The sequence below is a fragment of the Schistocerca americana genome, chromosome 9 (assembly GCF_021461395.2).
Source record: "Schistocerca americana isolate TAMUIC-IGC-003095 chromosome 9, iqSchAmer2.1, whole genome shotgun sequence".
NCBI classification, from domain to species: Eukaryota; Metazoa; Arthropoda; class Insecta; order Orthoptera; family Acrididae; genus Schistocerca; species Schistocerca americana.
In genome coordinates, this window is record NC_060127.1 from 87,171,704 (window position 1) to 87,190,745 (window position 19,042).

At 45.9% G+C, this 19,042-nt stretch overlaps 1 protein-coding gene and 1 non-coding gene across 2 annotated transcripts in view; one reads left to right on the forward strand and one right to left on the reverse strand.

Moving 5' to 3' along the window:
- Nucleotides 1–19,042, forward strand: part of LOC124550928 (RAC serine/threonine-protein kinase) — a 703,379-nt gene that overhangs the window by 612,951 nt on the left and 71,386 nt on the right. The window lies entirely within an intron of this gene.
- Nucleotides 15,896–15,970, reverse strand: Trnat-ugu. The gene has a single exon. It is a non-coding gene; the product is annotated as a tRNA-Thr (tRNA).

The following is a 19,042-nucleotide window of genomic DNA, read 5'->3' on the forward strand; positions in this document are numbered from 1 at the left end:
AAGGAGAAGAGAAAGAAGACATAAGTTATGCCATGTGGTCCTTCGTAAGAAACACCAGTAAAAATATTAACAAATAAGTATTTGAAGTATTATTATTTCATTTTTAGATCTGAAGAATGATCATTAAGTGAGACCGAAGCCAGGTGTCAAGTGTGACTAATTGCAACTAAGACTTGAAATAAATATTTTTAAAAAATCCCGTTGCGGCTTCTGTGGTGATAATATCTTACCCGTTACAAAAATAGATTATGCTTCCAATCCATATGTGGCATACAGCAAACCAGTGCTTAACAGTATTGGTTAAAAACAGTCTTGGTTGCAATTTTAGTTTTAATGCCTTATGCATTATGCCCACTACCGGAGCCTCATCTTATTCTGTTACTCGCTCCTCTGAGCGGGAACCCGTTATGAAGGTCTTGGAGTCACTCACGTCCATCTAGAAAAGATCAACCTGAAGATGCCTAAATAAGGCGGAACGCGTAGTTGAAAAATAAAAAACTAAAATTACAACCAAGACTGTTTTTAACCAATACTAAAAATATAAATACTTCCTTAGAACCAGTCAGTCCCCTTTACTAGAAAAATAAGCTGCAATTTTTCCTCTGAATTTTAAAGTGGTTGTACCGCCCTCGCTGTTGTGGCTCGCTACGCTACCCGACTCGCGAAACAGGAGCAAGCTTAAAGGCCCGCCTCATGTGCGATCACCAGGCGCCGCCTATGTAAACAGTTTTCGCGCCTCGCCGTACCACGTACCGCGCAGAACCAGATATTTCCAGTCGCCGTATCGCGGACAGGGGGGGCTTCGATTACATTGTTTGTTTACGGCACCGGCCATTCCTCACGCTAAGGCTGTGCAAATTATTCAAGAGACCGTAGACTCTATACTGTAAAGTGAAACGCGTAACGTACCACGTAAGATGGACAACCGTAATATTTAACAATATGCTGTATATTACCAAACACCACCTAAAAAGGTACAGGCTTCCGATTGCAGGTTGCCTATCTGGCGACCTCCAGGAACAACAAAAGTTTGATTTTCACTGTTTCCTATAATTATTGACCGAATTCAAAAATTTAAAATGCTGTCATGATCTACTCATTAAGTGGCATAATCTTGCGTTAAAAATTTAGCACACAAACTCAAGTATTACAGTTAGAAACTGTGTATTGTGTCTTCGGACAGTGTAACTCACGGCGCGAAAATTATCCAGACTATATTCATCCACTATTTGAGAATGGCAGGACGTAGTGACTTCTAACAAAATTTACTCGTAATTTCCAAACTTTTCCAAACATTTTCTCGCTGACATCCAGCACATATTAATGAAACGAAAAAAAGATCTTCGCTTACTGTATTTTAGCCGTTCATGCAGTAAAACTGCCGCTTCAGCCGTCCTGTTTTAATTTATTGCTTGTGTACTATGTATTATATTGGCACTATACTTTGCAAGACAGTATTCACAAAGGGAACAGCGAGCGGGGCTATAAGAATGATTTGAGCGTATGTCAAATTATTTCGGAAGATTTTTAAATAAATTTCCGTTTTAGATATGTAGTATTACTTGTATGGGTATGCCTATCCTACTGATGAAAGGTGATTGTACAGGTTTGTCAAACATTTATGTTACGCTATTTTTCGATTTACCCTCCCGATCGGACAAAAGTACATTATAGTGGGGCTTTCGATTAGCGGTCGGGGTATTTGAATAAGGTAAATTATTGGTAGATACACAGTTAAATTACACTAAAGAGACAAAGAAACTGGTTCACCTGCCTAATAACGTGTAGCGAGCCCACAGAAGTGCCGCAACACGACGTGGTATGGACTCGACTAATATCTGAAGCAGTGCTGGAGGAAACTGAAACGATGAATCCTGTAGGGCTGTCCATGAATCCGTAAGAATACGAGGGGGTGGAGATCTCTTCTGAACAGCACGTTGCAAAGCATCACAGATATGCTCAATAATGTTCACGTCTGGGGTGTTTGGTGACAAACGGAAGTGTTTAAACTCAGAAGAGCGTTGCTGGAGCCACTCTCTAGCAATTCTGGACGTGTGGGGTGTCGCATTGTCCTGCTGGTATTGTCCAGTGTCTGTCGGAATTCATAATGGACACGAATGGATGGAGGTAACCAGACAGGATACTTACGTACGTGCCACCTGTCAGAGTCGTATCTAGACGTATCAGGGGTCCCATATCAGTCCAACTGGACACTTTCCACACCATTACAGAGCCTCCACCAGCTTGAACAGTCCCCTGCTGACACGCAGGCTCCATGGGGTTGTCTCCATACCCGTACACGCTCGATACAATTTCAAACGAGACTTGTCCAACCAGGCAACATGTTTCCAGCCATCAACAGTCGAATTTCGGTGTTGGCGGGTCCAGGCGAGGCGTAAAGATTTGTGTCGTGCAGTCATCGAGTCTACACGAGTGGGCCTTCTGCTCCGAAAGCCCATATCGATGATATTTCGTTGATTGGTTCGCACGCTGACACCTGTTGATGGCCTAGCATTGAAATGTGCAGCAATCTGCGGAATGGTTGCACTTCTGTTGCGTTGGACGAGTCTCTTCAGTCGTCTTTGGTCCCGTTCTTGCAGGATCTTTTTCCGACCGCAGCGATGTCGGGGATTTGATGTTTTACTGCAGTCCTGATATTTACGATACACTCTTGAAATGGTCGTACAGGAAAATCCTCACTTCATCGCTACGTAGGAGATGCCGTGTCCCATCGCTCGTGCGCCGACTATAATACCATGTTCAAACTCACTCAGTGTTGATATCCTGCAATCGTAGCAGCAGCAACCGGTCTAACAACTGAGCCAGAGACTTGTAGTCTTACACAGGCGTTGCCGACCGCAGCGCCGTCTTCTGCCTGTTTACATATCTCTGTATTTGAATACGCATGCCTAGTTTCTTTGGCGCTTCAGTGTATATCAATTTTTTTTTTGAAGATTATTAACTAAATTTTCGTTTTGGGCATGTAGTTTTACTTCTATCCTACTGATGAAAGGTGGTTGTACAGGGTTGTCAAACATTTATGTTACGCTGTTATTCGATTTACCCTCCCGACTGGACAAAAGTGAAATCTAGCGGCGCTATTCGAATAGTGGCCGGGGCTATTTGATTAAGATAAATTATGGACAGATACACAGCTAAATTACATGGAAGGTTAGCTGAAAATACGCTAATTTCTATTTAACACTCATTACCCCTATAATACAATAATAACTGCAATGCTGATTTCACATTAATTGAAAGTAGTTTTTGTGAAATGTTTCTGCTCTCGTAAGTCACCTGGAGAGTCGTCAGAGAAATTGAATACAGCCTCCTGCACCGGCACGGAATTCTTGATGCCAGGTGGTACACTTTTGGCATTGCATTCATTCACGTTTTTTGATCATCTGCAACATGTGACTATTTCTTCTGGCAGAATCCATATTTACGTGAATCATTTAGGGGCACAGGATTGTTGACACTGCAATCTGAATCGGTGTCTACAACTTTTCTTTTGTTTGCTGTCTTGTTGGATAGGCCATCATTAGCTTCCTTAGTGTTACTGGCACTACTTTTTCCGTCACCATTAGGTTCAGAGGCTTTCTTTTTTGCTACTTCTTGCATCGGCAGGTCACACTATTTCTTTGCCCTCACTACAGCAATGTTCTCTGGAGATGTTGTGTGACGAGCGTTTGGTATATCTCTGGAGATCTTTCTTTCACGATATATTTTGTGGAGAAGGAAGGATATCCCGAGTGGATTCTTCTAGGATAGCTGTTAACGAATTACTCTTTTCTGTGTTTGCTCTTAGGGCTTCACAAGGAGCAAACCAGTTATCCTCAATCGAATTTGGGTTAAATGGGTAAATCCCCATCCAGGAAAATCCACTTGCAGAAAAGTAAACTGACGCAGTTGACATCCAAGAAGTTAGGGCTGTTGCAAGAATATTTCCTCATTTATCCAGCCACTTTCAGTCAGGCGTGAAATGAACCCACTGGGAAAGTGAACTGTCAGCTCCGACCAGTGTCTTAGGCCCTTCGAGATAACAAGTGGTGGTAAACTTGCTGCGTTGCAACAAGCAGTAACCGTAACATTGTCACCTCTTTAAGCGCTGGTTGAAGAAAGCACCAATGGAAAGTAATGACTGAACATGAAAAGTGTTCGGTCACTAACGTCCACTAACCATCTGCCGTCGACGCCTCTGTTCCAGCCGCGATCCTCAGAAAACACATCATACAGATTAAAAATCATATAAAAGTGATATGGTGTTTGATAGTGTGGTGTCACCGCCAGACACCACACTTGCTAGGTGGTAGCCTTTAAGTCGGCCGCAGTCCGCTAGTATACGTCGGACCCGCGTGTCGCCACTATCAGTGATTGCAGACCGAGCGCCGCCACACGGCAGGTCTAGAGAGACTTCCTAGCACTCGCGCCAGTTAGACAGCCGACTTTGCTAGCGAAGCTACACTGACCGATACGCTCTCATTTGCCGAGACGATAGTTAGCATAGCCTTCAGCTACGTCATTTGCTACGACCGAGCAAGGCGCCATTACCAGTTACTATTGATGCTGTAAAACATGTACCGTCAAGAGCGATGTTCATCAATTATGAATTAAAGTTAAGTATTCCAGTAGTTACGTACGTTCTTTGCTACTATAAATTCCTTGTCCTATTCCAGACCTCACGCCAGCCTGCGTGAGCTTAAACGCGTGCCTTTCGGCTTCCTCCTAGTGGATTGGCTGTCTTGCCAGTCTACAACAGATAGAATTAAAAGGCGGGAGAACTGTAACTTCATACTACACACATCAAAAAAAGTTTTGCGTCACCTCGATTCCGAGAGTTCTGGAACCTGTACAGAAAATTGGAATAGAGATCAACATAAACATCAATTCCGCCCTTTTTACTGCTCATGAAAACCACACAGTGCATTTTGCACAACCATACAGCGAGACCTTCAGAGGTGGTGGTCCAGATTGCTGTACACACTGGTACCTCTAATACCCAGCAGCGCGTCCTCTTGCATTGATGCATGCCTGTATTCGTCGTGGCATACTATCCACAAGTTCATCAAGGCACTTTTGATCCAGATTGGCCGCGCGGGATTAGCCGAGAGCGGTGTAAGGCGCTGCAGTCACGGACTGTGCGGCTGGTCCGGGGGAGGTTCGAGTCCTCCTCTGGCATGGGTGTGTGTGTTTGTCCTTAGGATAATTTAGTTTAAGTATTGTGTAAGCTTAGGAACTGATGACCTTAGCAGTTAAGTCCCATAAGATTTCACACACATTTGAACATTTGAACATTTGATCCAGATTGTCCCAGTCCTCAACGGCGATTCGGCGTAGATCCCTCAGAGTGGTTCGTGCGTCACGTCGTCCATAAACAGCCCTTTTCAATCTATTCCAGGCATGTTTGATAATGTCTGGAGAATATGCTGGCCACTCTAGTCGAGCGATGTCGTTATCCTGTAGGAAGTCATTCACAAGATGTACACGATGGGGGCGCGAATTGTCGTCCACGAAGACGAATGCCTCGCCAATATCCTGCCAATATGGTTGCACTATCGATCGGAGGATGGCATTCACGTATCGTACAGTCGTTACGGCGCCTTCCGTGACCACCAGCATCGTACGTCGGCCCCACATAATGCCACCCCAAAACAGCAGGGAACCTCCACCCTCGGTGGATAGTGTGTCTGAGGCGTTCAGCCTGACCGGGTTTCCTCCAAACACGTCTCCGACGATAGTCTGGTTGAAGGAATATGCGACACTCAACGGTGAAGAGAACGTGATGCCAATTCTGTGCGGTCCATTCGGCTTGTTGTTGGGCCCATCTGTACCGCGCTGCATGGTGTCGCCATGGACGTCGGGAGTGAAGCTGCGCATCATGCAGCCTATTGTGCACAGTTTGAGTCGTAACACGACGTCCTGTGTCTGCACGAAAAGCATTATACAACATGGTGGCGTTGCTTTCAGGGTTCCTCCGAGCCATAATACGTAGGTAGCCATCATCCACTGCAGTAGTAGTCCTTGGGCGGCCTGAGTGAGGCACGTCATCGACAGTTCCTGTCTCTCTGTATCTCCTCCATGTGCGAACAAAATCGCTTTGGGCCCGCATCTCGTGGTCGTGTGGTAGCGTTCTCGCTTCCCACGCCCGGGGTCCCGGGTTCGATTCCCGGCGGGGTCAGTGATTTTCTCTGCCTCGTGATGGCTGGGTGTTGTGTGTATTGGAGGGCAGCGTGGAGGGTAAAAATCGTAGAGGGGGACCAAGAGATGAATACACTAAGCAGATTCAGAAGGATGTAGGCAGCAGCACGTACTGGGAGATGCACAGGATAGAGTAGCATAGAGAGCTGCATCAAACCAGTCTCAAGACTGAAGACAACAACAACAACAACAACAACACCACTGTGACCACAACAACAACAACAACAGTTTCCAACTTCTGGGCAAGTTTACGTCCCAAGAGTGAAAGATGCCGGGGGTTCGGTGACGATTCGGGCAGCCATATCTCGGTATTGCATGGGCTCTATATCTACTCTGCAATAGTGCCCCCCCCCCCCTCCCTCTCCCCGTGCTTGACCACTTAGCGGCTGCGTATCTCGCCACCTGCTCTGTACGGCCCCACATCAAATATAAATTCAAATGCTAGGATCATTCTGTAAGTAAAGTACCACTTTTTTTTTCTTGGCCAGTCTGGGTTGAAAAAATCCGGAATTTTTTGTGGTGGTTGAAAAAGTCCGGAATTTGTTTTGGGGGACATCGAGGAATATTCCTGCTTCAGTTGCGACAGATGGCGGCGCACCACGTAGTCTTCAAAATGACGTCTCAAACGGGGCTGCAGTCCAAGCGGAGAGCAGTCATTGACTTCCTTTTGGCAGAAAAGTAGATTAGATTAGTACTCGTTCCATAGATCATGAATACGACACTTCGTAATGATGTGGAACGTGTCAGGTTAGTAAAAGGTGTCTATACAAGATATTACATGAAATTTTTTTTGGGTGGGGGGTGGGGTAGTTACCCACTTACTACACTCCTGGAAATTGAAATAAGAACACCGTGAATTCATTGTCCCAGGAAGGGGAAACTTTATTGACACATTCCTGGGGTCAGATACATCACATGATCACACTGACAGAACCACAGGCACATAGACACAGGCAACAGAGCATGCACAATGTCAGCACCAGTACAGTGTATATCCACCTTTCGCAGCAATGCAGGCTGCTTTTCTCCCATGGAGACGATCGTAGAGATGCTGGATGTAGTCCTGTGGAACGGCTTGCCATGCCATTTCCACCTGGCGCCTCAGTTGGACCAGCGTTCGTGCTGGACGTGCAGACCGCGTGAGACGACGCTTCATCCAGTCCCAAACATGCTCAATGGGAGACAGATCCGGAGATCTTGCTGGCCAGGGTAGTTGACTTACACCTTCTAGAGCACGTTGGGTGGCGCGGGATACATGCGGACGTGCATTGTCCTGTTGGAACAGCAAGTTCCCTTGCCGGTCTAGGAATGGTAGAACGATGGGTTCGATGACGGTTTGGATGTACCGTGCACTATTCAGTGTCCCCTCGACGATCACCAGTGGTGTACGGCCAGTGTAGGAGATTGCTCCCCACACCATGATGCCGGGTGTTGGCCCTGTGTGCCTCGGTCGTATGCAGTCCTGATTGTGGCGCTCACCTGCACGGCGCCAAACACGCATACGACCATCATTGGCACCAAGGCAGAAGCTACTCTCATCGCTGAAGACGACACGTCTCCATTCGTCTCTCCATTCACGCCTGTCGCGACACCACTGGAGGCGGGCTGCACGATATTGGGGCGTGAGCGGAAGACGGCCTAACGGTGTGCGGGACCGTAGCCCAGCTTCATGGAGACGGTTGCGAATGGTCCTCGCCGATACCCCAGGAGCAACAGTGTCCCTAATTTGCTGGGAAGTGGCGGTGTGGTCCCCTACGGCACTGCGTAGGATCCTACGGTCTTGGCGTGCATCCGTGCGTCGCTGCGGTCCGGTCCCAGGTCGACGGGCACGTGCACCTTCCGCCGACCACTGGCGACAACATCGATGTACTGTGGAGACCTCACGCCCCACGTGTTGAGCAATTCGGCGGTACGTCCACCCGGCCTCCCGCATGCCCACTATACGCCCTCGCTCAAAGTCCGTCAACTGCACATACGGTTCACGTCCACGCTGTCGCGGCATGCTACCAGTGTTAAAGACTGCGATGGAGCTCCGTATGCCACGGCAAACTGGCTGACACTGACGGCGGCGGTGCACAAATGCTGCGCAGCTAGCGCCATTCGACGGCCAACACCGCGGTTCCTGGTGTGTCCGCTGTGCCGTGCGTGTGATCATTGCTTGTACAGCCCTCTCGCAGTGTCAGGAGCAAGTATGGTGGGTCTGACACACCGGTGTCAATGTGTTCTTTTTTCCATTTCCAGGAGTGATATCCAAAAATTCATCTAATGAGTAGAAGGAGTTACCATTCAGAAATTCTTTTAATTTCCTTTTAAATGTTATATAGCTATTAGTCAGACTTTTGATGCTATTAGGTAAGTGACCAAAGACTTTTGTGGCAGCATAATTAACCCCCTTGTGAGCCAAAATTAGATTTAACCTTGAGTAGTGAAGACCATCCTTTCTCCTAGTGTTGTAGCCATGTGCACTGCTATTACTTTTCAATTCGTTCGGATTCTTAATAACAAATTTCATAAGTGAATATATACATGGTGAGGCTACAGTGAAGATTTCTAGCTCTTTAAATCAGTGTCTGCAGGGTGATCTTGGATGAGCTCCAGAAATTATTCTGATTACACGCTTTTGTGCAATGAACACTGTTTTACTCAATGATGAGTTACCCCAGAATATGATGTCATACGAAAGCAGAGAATGAAAATAGGCGTGGTAAGCTAATTTACTGAAATGTATATCGCCGAAATTTGCAATGACCCTAATCGCATAAGTAGCTGAAGTCAAACGTTTCAGCAGATCTTCAGTGTGTTTTTTGCAGTTCAACCCCGTCATCAATGCATGCACCTAGAAATTTTGAGTCCGCAGCTCGTGGCCGTGCGGTAGCGTTCTCGCTTCCCACGCCCGGGTTCCCGGGTTCGTTTCCCGGCGGGGTCAGGGATTTTCTCTGCCTCGTGATGACTGGGTGTTGTGTGATGTCCTTAGGTTAGTTAGGTTTAAGTAGCTCTAAGTTCTAGGGGACTGATGACCATAGATGTTAAGTCCCATAGTGCTCAGAGCCATTTGAGCCATTTTTTAGAAATTTTGAATATTCTACCTTAGCTACCGATTTCTGATCGAAGTCTATATTTATTAATGGTGTCATTCCATTTACTGTGTGGAACTGTATATACTGTGTTTTGTCAAAGTTTAATGAGAGCCCATTTGTAGAGAACCACTTTTCTGAAAAACATCGTTTACAATTTCATCAGTTAATTCCTGTCTTTTGGGCGTGATAGCTATACTTGTATCAGTACCGGCTTTGCATCTTCGTGAATATAGAATGGCAAGTCATTAGTATACAGGGTGTTACAAAAAGGTACGGCCAAACTTTCAAGAAACATTCCTCACACACAAAGAAAGAAAATATGTTATGTAGACATGTGTCCGGAAACGCTTACTTTCCATGTTAGAGCTCATTTTATTACTTCTCTTCAAATCACATTAATCATGGAATGGAAACACACAGCAACAGAACGTACCAGCGTGACTTCAAACACTTTGTCACAGGAAATGTTCAAAATGTCCTCCGTTAGCGAGGATACATGCATCCACCCTCCGTCGCATGCGCTGATGCAGCCCTGGAGAATGGCGTATTGTATCACAGCCGTCCACAATACGAGCACGAAGAGTCTCTACATTTGGTACCGGGGTTGCGTAGACAAGAGCTTTCAAATGCCCCCCATAAATGAAAGTCAAGAGGGTTGAGGTCAGGAGAGCGTGGAGGCCATGGAATTGGTCCGTCTCTACCAATCCATCGGTCACCGAATCTGTTGTTGAGAAGCGTACGAACACTTCGACTGAAATGTGCAGGAGCTCCATCGTGCATGAACCACATGTTGTGTCGTACTTGTAAAGGCACATGTTCTAGCAGCACAGGTAGAGTATCCCGTATGAAATCATGATAACGTGCTCCACTGAGCGTAGGTGGAAGAACATGGGGCCCAATCAAGACATCACCAACAATGCCTGCCCAAACGTTCACAGAAAATCTGTGTTTATGGCGTGATTGCACAATTGCGTGCGGATTCTCGTCAGCCCACTCAACTGGCTGTGAATCGAGGACGTACAGTACATACTGACGAAACTAAAATGAGCTCTAACATGGAAATTAAGCGTTTCTGGACACATGTCCACGTAACATCTTTTCTTTATTTGTGTGTGAGGAATGTTTCCTGAAAGTTTGGCCGTATCTTTTTGTAACACCCTGTATATTAAGAACAGATCGTAAATATTCATAGGCACTTGCACAATGTGTACGGAGGCCTGATAATGAGCAAAAGTACGGGGAGTCGTTGGGCGAGGCGTCTGCGATCATCGCAACAAGGTCGTGGAAACCTGCCCAATACCCTGCGTGCCGGGCGGCCGCGAACAGCTGCGACTCCTGGTATGTCGGAACGTGCGGACACTCTCACTCCAGGTGATCGGCACAGACATCTCACTGCACAACTGGACGTCTCTGTTGGTAGTGCTGACACACTCGTCCTTTGTATTTCTCGTCACCAGGAGACCATAAAGAGCAACGAAGGATTATCTCTGCGGATCCGTGGGAAACAGTACGTGGACGATGGAGAGGTTATTGATGCTCTGTACGACGATGGCTCGACCAGTAGAGTGGTACCATGCGTCCATAAAAGCCCCCCAATAAGGTGGCGTATAGCCAAAAGAGTGAGGAACGATAAGGTCAATCGGCATCCTGGATAAAGTCAACCTGCTGCCAGAAGAAAGTGTTGCATTGCTTACTGAACACTCATTATATTTGTCTGGGATGTAACCTTGTGCGGAGGTGAAATGTGGATGATAAGCAGTTCAGACAAGAAGAGAATAGAAGCTTTTGAAATGTGGCGCTACAGAAGAAGCTAAACAGAGACAAATGCCGCCTTATGCAAGACATTGTTTTATGGTCACCTAGACACGTTTCAGCACTTTTTGTGCTATCTTCAGTGGGTTTATACCTTCATCTTCATTTTCTTTCTCAAATTAAGCTATTAGTTGTCTGTGCTATAAACTTTAACTCTGCTACACAATCTACAGCTTGTTTGCCGGACGGTCTGGCCGAGCGGTTCTAGGCGTTTCAGTCTGGAACCGTGCGACAGCTACGGTCGCAGGTTCGAATCCTGCCTCGGGCATGGATGTCCTTAGGTTAGTTAGGTTTAAGTAGTTCTAAGTTCTAGGGGACTGACGACCTCAGATGTTAAGTCCCATAGTGCTCAGAGCCATTTGAATCATTTTGTTTCCTTGTTTGTGTCGAGTTAAACCGCTTATTTTTTTTCCTGTTGTCTTTACACACTTATTTTCTACTATTTGTTAGCCGAGCGCATTCGCCCCCGATAGAATGCAGTGGTAAGTAGATCCATACTGTCGACTTCGTAAAAATTTTACTCGATTTTTGTAACCACTGAGGTAACATCACATACGCTCTCAGCCCTTCAAGTTTCTTTTCGTTTCCGCCTCCACTTCGTGGTGCCTGTTTCTTTGTTTTTGTTTTTGGCAGACACTTGAAAATGCCTCTGAGCACTATCGAACTTAACTTCTGAGGTCATCAGTCCCCTAGAACTTAGAACTACTTAAACCTAACTAACCTAAGGACATCACACAACACCCAGTCATCACGAGGCAGAGAAAATCCCTGACCCCGCCGGGAATCGAACCCGGGACCCCGGGCGTGGGAAGCGAGGACGCTACCGCACGACCACGAGCTGCGGACGCCACCATTGACCAGACGTTTTCTGTTGGTCAGAGATCTGGAGAATGTGCTGGCCACGGCAGCAGTGGAACATTTTCTGTATCCAGAAAGGCCCGTACAGGACCTGCAACATGTGGTCGTGCATTATCCCGCTGAAATGTAGGGTTTCGCAGGGATCGAATGAAGGGTAGAGCCACGGGTCGTAATACATCTGAAATGTAGCGTCCAAACTGCCGTCAATGCAAACAAGAGGTGACCGCGACGTGTAACCAATGGCACCCCATGCTATCACGCCGGGTGATATGCCAGTATGGCGATGGCGAATACACGCTCCAATGTGCGTTCACCGCGATGTCGCCAAACACGGATGCAACTATCATGATGCTGTAAACAAAACCTGGATTCACCCGAAAAAATGACGTTTTGCCATTCATGCACGCAGGTTCGTCGTGGAGTATACCATCGCAGGCGCTCCTATCTGTGATGCAGCGTCAAGGGTAACCGCAGTCATGGTCTCCGAGATGATAGTCCATGCTGCTGGAAACGTCGCCGGACTGTTCGTGCAGGTGGTTGTCGTATTGCAAACGTCCCCATCTGTTGACTCAGTGATCGAGACGTGGCTGCATGATCCGTTACAGCCACGCATATAAGATGCCTGTCATATCGACTGCTAGTGATACGAGGCCGTTGGGATCCAGCACGGCGTTCCGTATTACCCTCCTGAAGCCACCGATTCCATATTCTGCTAACAGTCATTGGATCTCGACCGACGGGAGCAACAATGACGCGATACGATAAACCGCCATCGCGATAGGCTACAATCCGACCTTTATCAAAGTCGTAAACGTGATGGTACGCGTTTCTCCTCCTTACACGAGGCATGACAACAACGTTTCACCAGGCAACGCCGGTCAACTGCTGTTTGTGTATGATAAATCGGTTGGAAACTTTCCTGGTGTTAGCACGTTGTAGGTTTCGCCACCGGCGCCAACCTTGTGTGAATGCTATGAAAAGCGAATCATTTACATATCACAGCATCTTCTTCCTGTCGGTTAAATTTCGCGTCTGTAACACGTCATCTTCGTGGTGTGGCAGTTTTAATGGCCAATAGTGTAAGTCGTTTGGGAAAAGTGTCCTCTCCCATGTCCTTGAGAATGGAAATGCAGAATTCGTACGTTCTGTTATGGTCGCCGTGACGCAATTGCTCACTACTGCGGCTTGTGAGGCTTCACACGCCGGCGTTGCTCCAGAAGACGCCACACCGTTGTTTGAGGAAGGTGACATTCCTGGCCTGGCTGTCTTGTGAACTTTTGAGGGCTCCGTGTGAACGCATCTCGCACACACTCGACATTTTCATCACACGTGGATTGCCGACCAGTACTCTTCCCTTTGCTTATGCAACCAGCTTCCAAGAATTATTTGTGCCAGTCATAAATGTGCGTGTGCAGAGGCGGCTTCTTGCTGAATCGACAGTAGAAAACACGTTGCGCAATAGGTGGGCTTCCCGCAAATCCTAACATACAAAATGATTTCTCTCTTGATGTAGTCGCCAACTTGCTGCGAACAAACTACAGGGCAGCTGTGTCTAAACTTGGAACTTTCCTCTAACTAGTGACATGCACATAGTGTTTCTATGTTGTATAATTTATCTCTAATAAACAACTGAAATGTGTTCTTTCTTTTTGAGTATAGCTGTACACTGAGGTACCAAAAGTCATTGGCTAGCGATGTGCACATATAAAGAGATTCTGGTCATACGTGAAGTATGTTAGCGGCAAGAAACAATGAGAGCCTTCCTTGCACGATAGCAATGGAGATACTATCGAAGACAGTACTGCCAAAGCACGTAGCCTTCCGAAATGCCTTCACAAAAGAAGACGAAGTAAATATTCCAGAATTCGAATCGAGAACAGCTGCCAACATGAGTAACGTACAAGTAAATATCCTCGGAGTAGTGAAGCAACTTAAATCACTTAATAAAAGCAAGTCGTATGGTCCAGTCTGTATACCAATTAGATTCCTTTCGGAGTATGCTGATTAATTAGCTCCATATTTAACAATCATATACAACCGTTCACTCGACGAGATTTTAGAACATATATTGTGTTCGAACATTATCAATTACCTCGAATAAAACGGTCTATTGACACACAGTCAACATGGGTTTAGAAAACATCGTTCCTGTGAAACACAACTATCTCTCTATTCACCTGAAGTGGTGAGTGCTATTGACAAGGGATTTCAGATCGATTCCGTATTTCAGGATTTCCGGAAGGTTTTTGACACTGTACTACACAAGCGACTCGTAGTGAAATTGCGTGATTATGGAATATCGTCTCAGTTATGTGACTGGATTTATGATTTCCTGTCAGTTCATAGTAATTGACGGAAAGTCATCGAGTAAAAAAGAAGTGATTTCTGCCGTTCGCCCAAGGCAGTGTTATAGGCCCTTTGCTGTTCCTTATCTATATAAACGATTTTGGAAACAATCTGATCAGCCGTTTTCTGTTGTTTGCAGATGACGCTTTCTTTTATTGACTAATAAAGTCATCAGAAGACCAAAACAAACTGCAAAACGATTTAGAAAAGATATCTGAATGGTGCGTAAAGTGTCAGTTGACCCTAAATAACGAAAAGTGTGATGCCATCCACATGAGTGCTAAAAGGAACTCGTTAAACTTAGGTTACAGGATAAATCAGTCTAATCTAAAAGCCGCAAATTCAACTAAATACCTGGGTATGACAATAACGAAAAACTTAAATTGGAAGGAACACACAGAAAATGTTGTGGGGCAAGGCTAAGCAAAGACACTTTTGTTGGCAGGACATTTAGAAAATGTAACAGACCTACTAAGGAGACTGTCTACACTACGCTTGTCCGTCCTCTTTTAGAATACTGCTGCGTGGTGTGGGATCCTTACCAGATAGGACTGACGGAGTACATCGAAAAAGTTCAAAGAAAGGCAGCAGGTTTTGTATTATCGCGAAATACGGGAGAGAGTGTCACAGAAATGATACAGGATTTGGGCTGGACATCATTAAAAGAAAGGCGTTTTTCGTTGCGACGGAATCTTCTCACGAAATTCCAATCATCAACTTTCTCCTCCGAATGCGAAAATATTTGGTTGACACCGACCTAAATAGGTAGGAACGATCACCAAGATAAAATAAAGGAAATCAGAGCTCGTACGGAAAGATACAGGTGTTCATTTTTTCCGCGCGCTATACTAGATTGGAATAATTGAGAATTGTGAAGGTGGTTCGATGAACCCTCTACCAGGCACTTAAATGTGATTTGCAGAGTCTCCATGTAGATGTAGATGGCTGTAGTGTCGCCTACGCAGGTATGAAAGGGCAGTGCATTGGCAATGCTGACATTTGTACTCAGGTGATTGTTCAGATGGCTCTAAGGACTATGGGACGTAAACCTAACTAACCTAAGGACATCACACACATCCATGCCCGAGGCAGGATTCGAAACTGCGACCGTAGCAGCGCGTGGTTCCGTACTGAAGCGCCTAGAACCGCTCGGCCACCCCGGCTGGCAGTCCCATAGTGCTCAGAGCCATTTGAACCATTTGAATTTTTTGGAAATCGTTTGGGAACTCAATATTCCACGATCTGTTTTGTCAATAGTGCCGAGAATACCACATTCAGGCATTTCCTCTCACCCCTCCCCCCCCCCCCCCCTGACAACGCAGGCGTCCACATAACGACCGAGAACAGACGCTTTTGCTTAGATTTGTCAGTGCTAACAGACAGCGTGAAATAACGGCAGAAACCAATGTGGGACGTACGACGAGCGTATCCGTAAGGGCAGCACGGCGAAATTTGGCGTTAATGGGCTTTGGCAGCAGACAACCGACGCGAGTATCTTTTGCAACAACACGACATCGCCTAGAGCACCTGAAGTGATAATGAAATCAAGACCCTAAGCTGTCGACAGGCATTGATATAAATCAACGGGGACAGGTGAAAATGTGTGCCCCGACCGGGACTCGAACCCGGGATCTCCTGCTTACATGGCAGACGCTCTATCCATCTGAGCCACCGAAGGTACAGAGGACAGTGCGAAGGCAGGGATTTATCCCTTGGACGCTCCTCGTGATACCCACATTCCCAACTCAATGTCCACACACTGCATTCGTAGTGCCCCTGCCCATTACACTCATTACTCGCGGCAGACAATCTTACCGAGTACTGTAATAGTTCGGGCAATGCGTGTGCATCCAGCACAGAAGGAGGAGGTCAATGGCCGCTTAACCGTAACTATACGAAGATGGTATCTGCTGTTTCGGGGCTCGTGACCATATCGGCTGGGCACTAGACGATTGGAAAACGCTGACCTGGTCAGATGAGTCCCGATTACACTTGGTAAGAGCTGATGGTAGGGTTCGAATGTGGTGCAGGCTACACGATGTCGTGGACCCAAGTTGTCAATAAGGCAATGTGCAACCTGGTGATGGTTCCATGGTGGTGCGGGCTGTGTTTGGTTGGGTCCTTTGGATTTTGGATTGGATTGTGTGTAAAATCTTACGGGACTTAATTGCTAAGGTCATCAGTCCCTAAGCTTACACACTACTTAACCTAAATGACCCTAAGGACAAACACACACCCATGCCCGAGGGAGGACTCGAACCTCCGCCGGGACTAGCCGCACAGTCCATGACTGCAGGGCCCCGACCGCTCGGCTATCCCGCGCGGCGGTCCTTTGGATGCTCAGCTACTTTGTGACCATTTGCAGCCATTCTACGACGTTATTTTCCCAAGCAACGATGGAATTTTTTGTGGATGACAATGCGCCATGTCACCGAATCGCAGTTGTTCACGATTGCTTTGAAGAACGTACTGGACAGTTGGAGCAAATGTTTTGGCCAGCCAGGTCGCACACCATGAATCCCATCGAACATTTATGGAAAATAATCGAGAGCTCAGTTCGACCGGCCGAAGTGGCCGAGCGGCTCTAGGCGCTACAGTCTGGAGCCGCGCGACCGCTACGGTCGCAGGTTCGAATCCTGCCTCGGGCATGGATGTGTGTGATGTCTTTAGGTTAGTTAGGTTTAAGTAGTTGTAAGTTCTTGGGGGTGATGACCTAAGATGTTAAGTCCCATAGTGCTCGTCTCCATTTGAACCATTTTGAACCAGCTCAGTTCGTGCACAAAATCCTGTAGTAGCAACACTTTCGGGAGTATGGACGGCTGTAGAGGCAACATGGTTCAGTATTTCTGCAGTTTATATTGGCTGTGGACCACGTCGCAACGCAAACAGAAGCGATGCCTTAGGTGAGCAGTTATTGGCTTCATGATGGGAAACAAGCGGTAGATGGTATATTTTTAGAGAGTGCGTCGCTCTGACGAGATAGCAGCTATGAGACAGTTGGCGGTGACGTGTCGCCAAGCGGTGGGTGCTCAGACTGACGCCCACCCGACGCACTGCCGGCCTAAGTTGTTTATTTACATTCTGCCGAGTTGGACAGGGTGACGTGTACTGACGGACTTCGGATGGAGGAAGAAAGTACTGGTAGGCGGGTGAGCCAGTCTGTCTACAGAGATTTGTTTGAGCCAGTCCAGCGTTGATAGGTTGCGTGCGTATTGGCTATACTTCAACAAACGTAGACATCTTATTACACTACTAATGTTTACACCAACGTAGACATCTTATTACACTACTAATGTTTACATGATATTGTTTAAGAAGAAAGCGACACTGACTTGGTAAAATGATGTACTATTGACAACGAATGACAGAGTAGAATTTTTTATTTTTGAACTGGGACGAGTCTCTGATGCTATTCTGGCTGTAAACGCCTGGTGTTACTGTCTGTAAATGACCGTCGCATGGAATATTTGGCTCTTCTGTTCAGAGAAATCATGTTAACCAAAGCGCTCCTCCACTTGTTTGGGTTTTGTTGTGATTTGAGAGATCCAATCGCGCTGGATGTTTTATTTATTTTCAAATAACGAATATAGCTATTTTGTTAACACACCTAACTGTTTAAGATGTAGATATCGCTACTATAACATACGAGAAACCTAATTCTTACCCTCTGTGGTATTATTAGAGGAAGATAAGACCCTCTCTTAGTTACAAAACGAAGCAGAGTTACAAGAAATTGGTTCACGGGTAGTGACCCATCTTTAGGTTCAAACCTATAGACACTCTTGAGTACTGCAGTGGTCTCCACGCCCTCACAGATGGACCTGCTCTGCGCCAACGGTTCCTACGATTATCAAGAAATGTAAGATCTGAAGATGATCTCTTAGTGGTAGAAACCGGTCATCTGAAAATAAAAATAATTGAGGTGCGATTACGACTGTTTGTACTGAAATAATTTATAATATTACGAAGATCGCTCTTTTTTCGTAAAACAAAGTTCCAAAAAAATTTATACGTATAAATTTTGGCAGAAATCTCCAAAAGAAAAATAACCTTTACTGTCTGGAATTTATTGGCACCATTGCAAACATCTCCAGTAACAGACGACAAGCAGTCTAATGTTTAGAGTGACTCCATGAAATAACGGGAGATTCATCTCCAAATTTAGTGGAAAAGATAGGCTCAAGATTCACCATTTATCACGAAATTCGACAAAATATCGTAAGGAAGCAAGCTCAAGTGACAACGAGAAATTATGCAACCAACTATTGCCCCAGTAGCTAACAAAGGTAGAGCTGCAGAACTACAAGAATACACGAACTCACTTGGAACTTATACAATAAGAAAATCTGTATCACTAAGGGGAAATTACGAAGCTGTAACGTAGTTGTTAAAACAGAAACGCGTTGCACATCTAAAACCGTGATAATTGGTAGCAGACTCCAAATAAAATTACCGAGAAACAAAGACGGAAAATTCTCTAAAAAAAAAAAAAAAACATAGGACGAAAATGAAAAAAGTGGAATTTGGATGAAAAAGAAGTCCCAGGAGATGAATAAAGTTACAAAGATACCGGCAGGAAACAGCAATAACACTTCTATGGTCACCCACAAGAATGCGCAGCAACAGCTTCTCAAAGAAAATTATTAAGGGGGAGTTGTAACAGATATCCTATCATCCTGTCCCTTCTCCTTGTCAGTGTTTTCCACATATTCCTTTCCTCTCCGATTCTGCGCAGAACCTCCTCATTCCTC